General features: G+C 45.5%; 1 long non-coding RNA gene across 1 annotated transcript in view; it reads left to right on the top strand.

Annotated features, from left to right (window-relative positions):
• Positions 1 to 440: 440 nt before the first annotated feature.
• Positions 441 to 10,440, top strand: part of LOC118290424 — an 11,846-nt gene continuing 1,846 nt past the window's right edge. The window contains exons 1-3 of the long non-coding RNA XR_004786410.2: positions 441 to 4,431; positions 4,535 to 4,704; positions 7,233 to 10,440. The exon at positions 7,233 to 10,440 is cut by the window's right edge and continues 1,846 nt beyond it. This is a non-coding gene — a long non-coding RNA (uncharacterized LOC118290424). The remainder of the gene's footprint in view (positions 4,432 to 4,534; positions 4,705 to 7,232) is intronic.

The raw sequence follows: 10,440 nt of genomic DNA, 5'->3' as shown, positions 1-10,440 counted from the left end.
CTGCTCAGGGCACCATGTGACTCCACTATAGGTTTCCTCAGAAAACAGCCTTTAGCTGCTGTATTAATGTTTAAAATCTCATTTATACACAGCAACGTTTCACCTGTTTGCGGTTTGTGAGAAGTTGAGTTCCAGAGGAACTTTTCTTGAACAAACTTCTGTCAAAACCCTGTTAAAAGTGCTCGCGGCTTTGACTTGCCCTCGCAAGCACGGCAGAGGAACGGAGAACAGAGGAATAAGCCGAAAGAGTTCATTCCACTTGCAGAAATGTTCAAAGGTTAAACGTTTGCAGCTTCAGCTACATTTGTGGCATCTGCCCCGTATTATCAGTATGGGGAGCACGCGGCTGTAATGCCTTGTCTCTTTCTGTGTGTGGGGCTTTTAGTGTTGATGGGGCGGCAGGAATTGACTCCGCGGGGGGGGGGGGGGGATTGGACAAAACTAAATTTAACTGCTATCATCAACTGACCTGGCCTTTGACTGCCTCCGCTCGAGTGGATTTGCGAAATGACCTTGTGTCAAAGAGATTGGTTGCACTGGACAACTCCTCTGTGTATAGCTGAAAGCGATGTGAGCGTGTGTTGTCGACCTGCTGCGGGTTAATAAAGGTTTAAAACGAACGGCGGAAGGATTGTTTGCAACCATCTGGCAGTGGCAGACTCTTTATAGCACCAGACACAACTCATATCGTCCTGACGGGATTCCAGCCAGCCGGTCCTTCAATGGTGTGTGGTGAAGCATAGATAAGACCTTGTTCTGATGCCCGAGAAAGAGAGAGAGAGCGGGGGAGAGTGAGAGAGAGAGAGAGAGAGAGAGAGAAAAGGAAGAGAGGGAATAAAATATTGATGAAGCACAAAAATAGAGCGGTTCCGCATCCCAAATGAAGGGCATATCCACACACACACACACACACACAAAGCAGGGTGCAACATTAAAGCAGATGAGCAAATCACATATGCACATGCACACGCATTGTGGTATTTTTATGCATAAAACCATGACTCAGCACAAAAAAAATCCCATCCACTTCCCACACAAGAGCTTTTCAACAGTCTCAAATCTATTCTTTTTTTTTTTCTTCTCCCTGAAATATATTCCGTGTTGACACCATGAAATAAATTTTTAAAAAAAGGATCCTCTTTCATAATCCACAACCTGAGGTCAATTCCGTGCACGGCCAATGTGACCATATACAACAACAAGCGACAGCAGAGAAGTAAGAGACACGTGTTCAGAGTCCGTCAACACCTTGGGAGTCTCAATGGAACCAGAGTATCACAGTGGAACAAAAGGAGACAGTCAACCCACATTACAGCCGCGGTGACAACACGACCGCGACAGCCGAGCACCGCAGCCCACCCGAGGTCACATGCGACACGCCCACCTACCTGTTGACACTCGCTCATATAACACCACTGGATGTTAAACGCGCGTGTGTTTCCATTAAGTAGGACCCCGGCGGCCTTGGTGCTCAGCAAATAACTGTTGATAAATTCAATCAGATATCAAGAATAATGAAGAAGAAAAACTAATTCAATCTAACTGCTTTTTTTAATAATATTTTTTAATTTTTCATCCAGGCGATGGTTGCCACAGCAGCTCTCAATCTTCAACACTTAATTAATTTGTTTCGCTAAGGCCTTAGAACTGACGGCGGACACACGCACAGCCCCTGGAGTCTCGCTGCAGAGCAAATAAACCCTCGGAGACATATTATCATCAGCGGGGGAAATGCTGCGTGCTTATTTGTCAAGCCCGCATACAGTATATGTGTTTGACCTTTAAAGGTAATACCTGGAACTAATTATTTTTTCAGTTTTTATCTTTTATTGTTGTACTTCCTTCCCTTCGGGATGTTTTGGGAAAACAACTGTTATCTGAGATATACAGGGTTCTGTTTTTTTTTCTCATTAAAACAGAAGTAGGCATAAGAAAAACTTTAAGTCAAACTGTTAAAGTTACACACAATAATAATCCACACACAGTGGCTTGGATTCTTAAACTTTGTGACTGAATGAATGTCATAAAAAATTGTCACTGAGAGTCACTGTAGAGCTCACACACATGCACGCACACACACACACACACACACACACACACACACACTGGTGGAGCACTATTCCCATCCAGCACTGGCCAATTGCAGTTAATTGCCTCGGCGAGAAGACTGATTGGGTCCGATATTCACCGCAACAGGATCTTAGAGGAAGAGAGGATGAAGGAGGGAGGGAGAGAGGGAGATAAAGCAAAAAAAAAACAACCCGTCACAGAGGGGCAATTAACAGGCTGATTAACTCCCAACTATTGCCAGACTCTCCTCTTTTGTCTCCCTACATGAGGGGGTGTGTGTGTGTGTGTGTGTGTGTGTCGGCCTGTACCGTGCTCTTAGGGAGATCTTATGACACTGATGAAATATTTATATTGCTACACAGGTCACTGTTTACTTCTGTCTCCGCTCTTCCCCCCCGATGAGCAGCTGTACGTCGGCAACCGGACCGACAGAAGTCGAACCCAATGAGTCAGAAATGATTGGTGCAGATGGGTGGAACATCTCATTGCGTATCAGTCTACATCACGGCGGACCATCTCCCGAGGCTCGGGTTCCGTCTCATTCTCGGGTTCTCCGAAGAACCCAACTTTGAGTTCTTTGAATGATGCCGTCCCTGGATTGAGCACAAGAGGGATGCTCAGCACGGAGCGGCGGTCAAAACCACAGAGTGACATTTACGCGTTCATGCAAAATAGATGAGGCCAGAAGCTCGGTGGCGACTAACACAGACACTTTCTGAACTGCTGTAGTTGGTGAGCTAACATCTTCTCTCCGTTTCCTCTTTTCGCTCCAGTTAAGCTGCAACTCTGACAATCAAGCAGAACTTGCATTTACCCATCGTAAATCTATTACATCCAATATCAAATCTATGAGTCGTAGCCTTGTTGCTCCGAAAGAGGTCTCAGCCATTATTTCCTATTTTTGGGTCCCTTGTCTTTTGTAATAACATTTATATAGTCTCAACACTGTACTTCACGATCAAGTTCTTTTTTCCCGGACAATCTGGGCTCTCTCAGGATATGTACTATGTATGCTGCAGTGATGCCAGAATGACTAACAGTACTCAAATAGCACTAAACCCCTGTAGATCTCATTCTTAAACACACAGGCCGACCTCAGATAAAGCCTGCGACCCAAACCTGATCATGGTGTGAAACACAAAGCAAGACTCGACACCTCATCCCGCATGTGCACTTAAAAAAAAAGGCTCTACCCCGACTACATGCATGCAATAAACCATGAAAGAAATGTTTTAACCCACGTATCAAAGTCTGACTTTGAAAAAAAGCGTTGGACTGAGGAAGACTTTTTTTTCTCCATATTTGTGAGAATGTCACCAATCACTCCTTGGTTTGCGACGGGACCAAAACTTCTTCCGGGATCATTACCTGCGAGGACGACTCTTTTTTTTTTTTTTCAAATTTCAACCTCAAACTTGCTTGTTGAACGTGACAGATCCTGGAACGCTGGGAAGACCGGTTACCTTAGCAACCTGGCACCTTTTGGTTCCTTTGTATCGCTGTGAGAGAGGACGTTGGAAACAGAGAGGCAGCGAGCGGTTGGCAGATCGGCTGACAGACAGGCCGGCAGACATACAGCGGGCAGGCGTAGGGTAGTGTAGACAGGCGGGCAGCTGGACAGGACAGCATCACTTGTGCATTAGGATCCCAATTAGTGCAAAGAGGAAGGAGAAGTTTCTGAAAAGCAAGAAAAATGATGCAATATACAGTAAAAGTTAAGGAAAGACAATGATATTCTTTTTTACCTGAAGTGGAGCTTGAGAAAGCATGAATATGAGCAAGCGTTGGTACAGATGATACAAATACAGAAGAAGAAGCAGGCAATTATAAAGTATGCACATACACAGTACATGCAATAAACTTAAGACAGACAATAAGACATAAGTAGAGGTGTTGTGCAATTTGCAGACGGAGACCCAAACGTGCATGTATGGTTAATGTAGGGCATCTTGTGTGGACCCAAGGTATTAGGAACAACATCAGTCTGAATGGTTGAGGAGGGGGCTACGGGCTCAGCCTTAGAGATAAGGGTGAGGAGTCCTGACATCCAGAGGGTAAAGCCGCTGCTCCTTACCGTCGGAAAGGGTCAGTTGAGGTGGTTGGGGGCGTCTCCTCGGGACACCCCCTGGTTGCCGCGGGCCCAACTGGAAGGAGACCCAGGGGTGGACATCTACGTCTCCCGTCTGGCCTGAGAACGCCTCAGGATGCCCCGGGAGGAAAGTGTGGCTGGGGAGAGAGACGCCTTGAACGCTCTGCTTAGTCGACTGCCTCCTCCACCCGATCTGCGATGAGCAGAAGAACATCTACATGTCACTGTGTCCTCTTCTCCTCTCACATTCTCACTTTTGAAGCTCTTTTGAGGTTTGTCTCCTCTTTGAAATCAAATATTTGCTTTTTAAATGAACGAATTTTGAATGTATTCAAATTCATAATGACAAATGTAACAGACCTGGTTCTCCCACAGGGATTGTTCCTGACGAGCACTGTCCGCCCAGTCTGACCCGTTCCAACAGACCCGCTGTTCATGTGCGAGGCAAATCTTCCTCTCCTCGCAAAAATGCAGGACGGCGAACCGGCTGCCTGTGATGAATCACAAGACCAAATTGTGTGAGAGATGTCGGATTTGATAAAAGGGTAAGGCTATACTGTGTGTGATCTCGTTGATTTCGGTTTTTGGAAAATGGTATGACACAAAATGTGGACTAAGGCAACAAGGAAGACGGGCAAGAGAGACTGGTTTCTCCCACTCTCACTCACTCTCACTCACACACACACACACACACACACACACACGCGCACACACTTACTGAATACCCCGTGGAGGCCTCCTGTCCAGCATGGCTCTCTATACGCTGCTATAAATCAGACAGCCTTCACCGACTCACCACCTGGTAAACAGCAGATAGGGAGAGAACAAAGGAGCAACAATAGGTCGGGTCTAATTGAACAATAGATACAAGAACGGGAGACGAAGGAGGGAAAGGGCAACATAAACTAACTGATAAAAAAAAAAACAAAGTAGACAAAAGTGAATCTCTGCCGTTAAAGGGGACCACAACTCAATTTTCGTGAATTTACATCCGTCTCCCCTCCGACCGCCGACAGTCCAGATGGTCGTGCCGCCTGCGGTCCCAGACAAGGATCTGTGTGTTTATCTGTACGGAATAGTAATGTGTGTGCCCATTTCTGTCCTTCACATTACTGTTGCGTTTCCTATTGATTGGAAAAGATTGCCGGAGCCGTAATAATAACTATTGATCCCCTCCAGGAAAATTCTCTTCAGTACGAGCTGGATGTTTAACCAGAACCTCGCTCATTACGCGACGCCCCCCCGGCCCCCGCTGCCCACATCGCATCGTCACACCTACGTGAGGGTCACTCCTCCTTTTGCCTCTGGGCTATGACTGCAGTGCACGCGAGTCTGTCCTGGTGGGAGTGCTGCATTCAGACTCCGCAGTGGAGCTCCCCTTCAGGGGCCACGGACGCAGCAGCTGCTCGTGTAACGCGGCAGATTCGCATGAAATCGGAGGTCTGAATAGGACAAGGGGCGCTTTAAGTTCAGCACAACAGCGACACAATGAAACACGGTTATTCATTTTTGCAAGACCAAAGCTGAAAGGCTGCAGTGCAATGAGGGTCCTTCCCTGATCTCCCTGAAGCTCCAACTCTGTGCACTTGGCGCCGTAACAGATCCCACGTAGTCTCCCTGCTCTCCTGACGCAGCGACTCCTAAGCCTTTCCTCGGAGCAGGGCTAACGGTGTAATTAAATCTAGACGGATGATAGGAGAGCAAGCGCCTGCTAAATGGCCATCTTATCTCCCCCTGGCCTGACAAACTGTCAAGCCCTGTCCTCTTATTTGTACACGATGGGATGGCGGAGGCAACGACACCCACAATGATGGGTAATTGTGAGGAGGCGGACGCGGAAATTGTCAGGAGCAACGGTGCGGGGGCGAGGACGCAGCGCTGGAGACGCGCTGGACATGAAGGAACTTGCTCTGCACATTGTCAACCGATACGGCTCGACCTCGACAAACAAACACATTTCAGGTCATTTTAAGACTCAGTGTCGAAGGCGTGAACGGCCTCGCCTGGATGCAGGATGAACTGGTGGCAGAGGCGGTCTTCGCCACAATTTTTAAAAAAAATTTAACTGTTAGAGACATTTTTTGAATCTTTCCATTACGCTACAATATGCACCATCCCGACATGTTTCTCCAGATTTTTGCCTTTCAAAGATTCCTAAACATGTGTATCAAACCCCCCCCCCCCTTTTTTGTATCTTTTCTATAAATGACAGGGCAAAATGCATCCTCCTCCTAAATTTGTCTAAAATTGCACCATCAAAGTGTCATCCAATATTCCGACACCCCCAAATTTCATTGTGAGTGTTTTTGTCTGAGTGTCCCAATTCATCGTTTCATGTCGTCTCCAAATGAGACCGGCGAGGTCTGAGAGACGCAGCGATGTGTGTAATGACTAAAATGGACAAAGCGATTCATCCTGAAAACATCCCGACTACAACATACGCAGATTTAAAATCAGGAACTGTAAAAGCATCTGTGTTAAAGAAACTCTGCTCCGGTTGAATAAGTTGTTGTGTGAAATGAACACCTTTTTTTTCTAAACTAAAACGTGATGATCACGGAACTTTTATCCATGTTGTAGAAAATTCAAGACATTCACATTGTTTATGCTGTATACACACACACACACACACACACACACACACACACACACACACAGCAGTAGAGGTGTGTGTGTGTGTGTGTGTGCTGCTTTAGAGCCACCACTTGCTCTAAAGCAGCATATGGTCTGACAATATGTGAACATGCAGTAAAATCTCTCTCTCACTCACACACACACACACACACACACACACACACACACACACACACACACACACACACACACACACACACACACACACACACACACACACACACACACACACACACACACACACACACACACACTCAAACACACACATACACACACACACACACACACACACACACACACACACAAACACAAACAACCATGCGCAAAAACACACTCCTGCGTGCATGCATGGCCATAGAGACCTTGGTTAATTATTCACATTGGTCAATAATGAGCCACAAATCAATTTTTAATTGTGTTTGTCTCCCGTATTAATCAGAGAATCGATTCCGAGCACGTCTCCGATGCCGGGATGAGCCTCAGCAAGCAAACGAGCTCCAGGATGTGAAAAGGATGGAGAGAGGACGGAGGACAACAGCTGCTGCTGCTGCAGAGAGAAAGAAAGAGGGAGAAGAGGGGCAATAATGCAGCGCGCTGTGACAAGACGTGATGACTCACTACCTGAAAAACCCAAGGGGTTATTATTATTTGGCAGAAATGTACTGTATGCTGCAAGCCCTGATCCCGTCAAGTCAGCAGGTCTGAGCTGTACATGTATGTGTGGATGCACAAACGGCATTTTGCGGGGTTGTCCTATTCCATTTCAGTCAACAAGCTGAAAGAGTAATGAAATGGTGCTGACCTACCTACTGAATACACACACACACACACACACACACACACACACTCTTCCACCTTGCTCTTTCAAAGGCTACTTTTACAGCGAGCTCATTTTACCAAAACCACCTGACAACACACACAACGGAAAGAAAACAAATGCACACGGAAACAAAATGTAAAAGTCCTACGCAGCCGATTACACTTCGGCAAAGCTTCAGAGAGCCAGGGCCGGACCCGCGGGGGACCCTGGTAGCAAATGTCAAGCGTCTTTAAAGGCTCAAAGACGAGCCATTAGAGGAGTTGGCGTGACACGGCGTTTCAATATTCCATCTCGCTCGCACCTTTGGAAATGTCATCACTGCGTTTGAGCTTGTTCCGGCTTGATTACAGTCATCATCCTTTCAGCCAGCCAAGACTTGGGAATGCATTTACTGAAAATCCACTTGAAAAACTATATACATCCCCACACACACACACACACACACACACACACACACACACACACACACGGGCATGCTTTTAGATGCAAACGTCATATTCACACACATTGGTGTGATACAGAGAAATGGAAATGTTCCACTCACTGACAATATGACAGGCCAGTTGTTCTTGTGCTTTTTGATGCATCTATTTTCTCTCCATCCCCACCACACACACACACACACACACACACACACACACACACACTCATGCTTTTAGGCTCTTTTAGACGTCGTTCCAACACGAACTTCTGACCAATGACCATTGGTTTCAAAGACTGAAGGGACTTTAGCACTGGCTTTCAGACAAGTTGAAGGATGTGCAGACAAGCACCATTATAATACCCCCGTGTACAGACTCTGCCTTTGGTCCATAAATTGAGAATAAATGGCTGTTTACTTGCATTTTGGCTTATTATTTTCCTCAAATCAGTGAAATTAGTCCACAACATATCAGACAATCTGTTTTTTTCTTTTTTCACATTTAGCTACTGGGGCTATGAAAAGGGAGCAGCAAATTGATAAAAAGCTTTTACATTATTGTTCCCGTTGCGGCGCCGATTGTGTATGAAGAGAGGCATAGGCTCAGTCTGGTAGTAATCAGACAATGTTGCCTCAAAAAGGAGTGCTTCAAAAAGACAGAGACAGAGAGAAGAAAAGGAGAGTTTCAGTGGAGTACGCACACTGCAGGTAAAGGTGTCATCCATTAGTGAGCCTTTTATTGACTATTGGAGTATTGGAAAGATCCTCACCGCAAGAAAAAATGTGTTTCGTGGAGGGGATGAATTAACAAGTACACAAATCGCTGCAGATATCAACTTAATTAGTCACTGGAGAGCTGCATTAATCTGGCTGAACTCAATTAGAGTTTTCTAACCTAATCGACATCGTATTCGCCTCAGAAAGCACAACAAGCCACAGTCGATCTGGATTATTTTTATTTTTTTTCCCCAGTTCCAGTTGTTTCTCTTTTCTTGAAACGCCACGTTCTCATTTTTTTTTCGTGTCCCCCAGCGCTGAACTGGATTTGTCAAAGCAGGTTTGTTTTGATCCCCTCGTGTTTGAGTCATTCGAGGTCAACACCCGTTGACGGCCGCGTCTCCCCGGGGAACCGGGGTCACGGCCCGTGACCAATCCGGCAGGCCGATTCTTAATATTTTGGCCTATTGATTGACGGCAGGACGACGAACACGTTTGAATTGTGAACATGCATTGATTCGCAGTGGCGTGTATTATCATTCCACGTGCTAACACGAGCTGTGAGCGGCGGCCTGACAGGTGGCGCGAAGGCAAACAGAGATATGGTTATTAATCAGCACCGCTGGTGGCTGAGGGTGTGAATACATATTGATGTGTGCGGACACAATGTACAGGTTTTGTACCTGTACATTGTTTGTAAATTAATTATTGCAATTAATTTACAATAAATGTTATTGGCGACTACAATTCTGTGATGGCTTTTGATTCACAGTAACAAAGGACGTGACTTTTCTCTGTTCTCTGTTGACATGTACGCTGTGCCTCTTTAAAAAGAGCTAGAGGTGGTGTCATTATATTTTACATTAATTCGGAATAAATGCACGGTCTTAATTGATTTGCAACTCGTAATTCTCGCAGTTCTCTAGGGTGCGTCGGTACTGAAGCATATGTTGTGTTTTTTTGTGTTATGGTGTTTCATCACCAACCTGCCGAAGCTTACAGTAAACTTACTCCATGATTTGATGTTGCATTATTTAACACAGTTGGAAAAAAAACATAGAGTTCATGCAACTCAAACCGATCCGTATACAGCAGTTCAAAGTGATGAAGACTTTCTAGGACACTCTGATGGATATTGTTGTCTGTTGATGAACTATATTGCCTTCAACATCATTTTGTAGTTTTCATTTTTTTTTTCAAAGCATGAATTTGACGAGCAAGTACGTAACAACTGTAGCAACTAACACTTTCTACATTTCCCTTCAAAAGTTGGACCAAACTGGGTCGGCCTTTCCTGGATGTGTCTTAATAATTAACAGCAACATACCAGCTGAGGTCTTGGAAATTATGAGCGAATTTTCCAGGTAATTAACTGAAAAATATGAGGCCCATAGCAGAAAGTTTGTGTCTCCGAATGTGTTTATCTGGTATTTCCTTATTCTACTGTTATTTTCCACAAATGCTACTGTACGTGGACTGCACTTTTTCTCGTCTAATCAACCTCTCAAAGCGTTTTACACTACACATAACTCATCCGTTCACACACACACACACACACACACACACACACACACACACACACACACACACACACACACACACACACACACACACACACACACACACACACACACACACACACACACACACACACACACACACACACACACACACACACACACACACACA

Source organism: Scophthalmus maximus, chromosome 18 (assembly GCF_022379125.1).
Source record: "Scophthalmus maximus strain ysfricsl-2021 chromosome 18, ASM2237912v1, whole genome shotgun sequence".
Taxonomy (NCBI): domain Eukaryota; kingdom Metazoa; phylum Chordata; class Actinopteri; order Pleuronectiformes; family Scophthalmidae; genus Scophthalmus; species Scophthalmus maximus.
The sequence above is the reverse complement of the archived record's forward strand: the minus strand, read 5'-3'. Positions and strand labels throughout refer to the sequence as shown.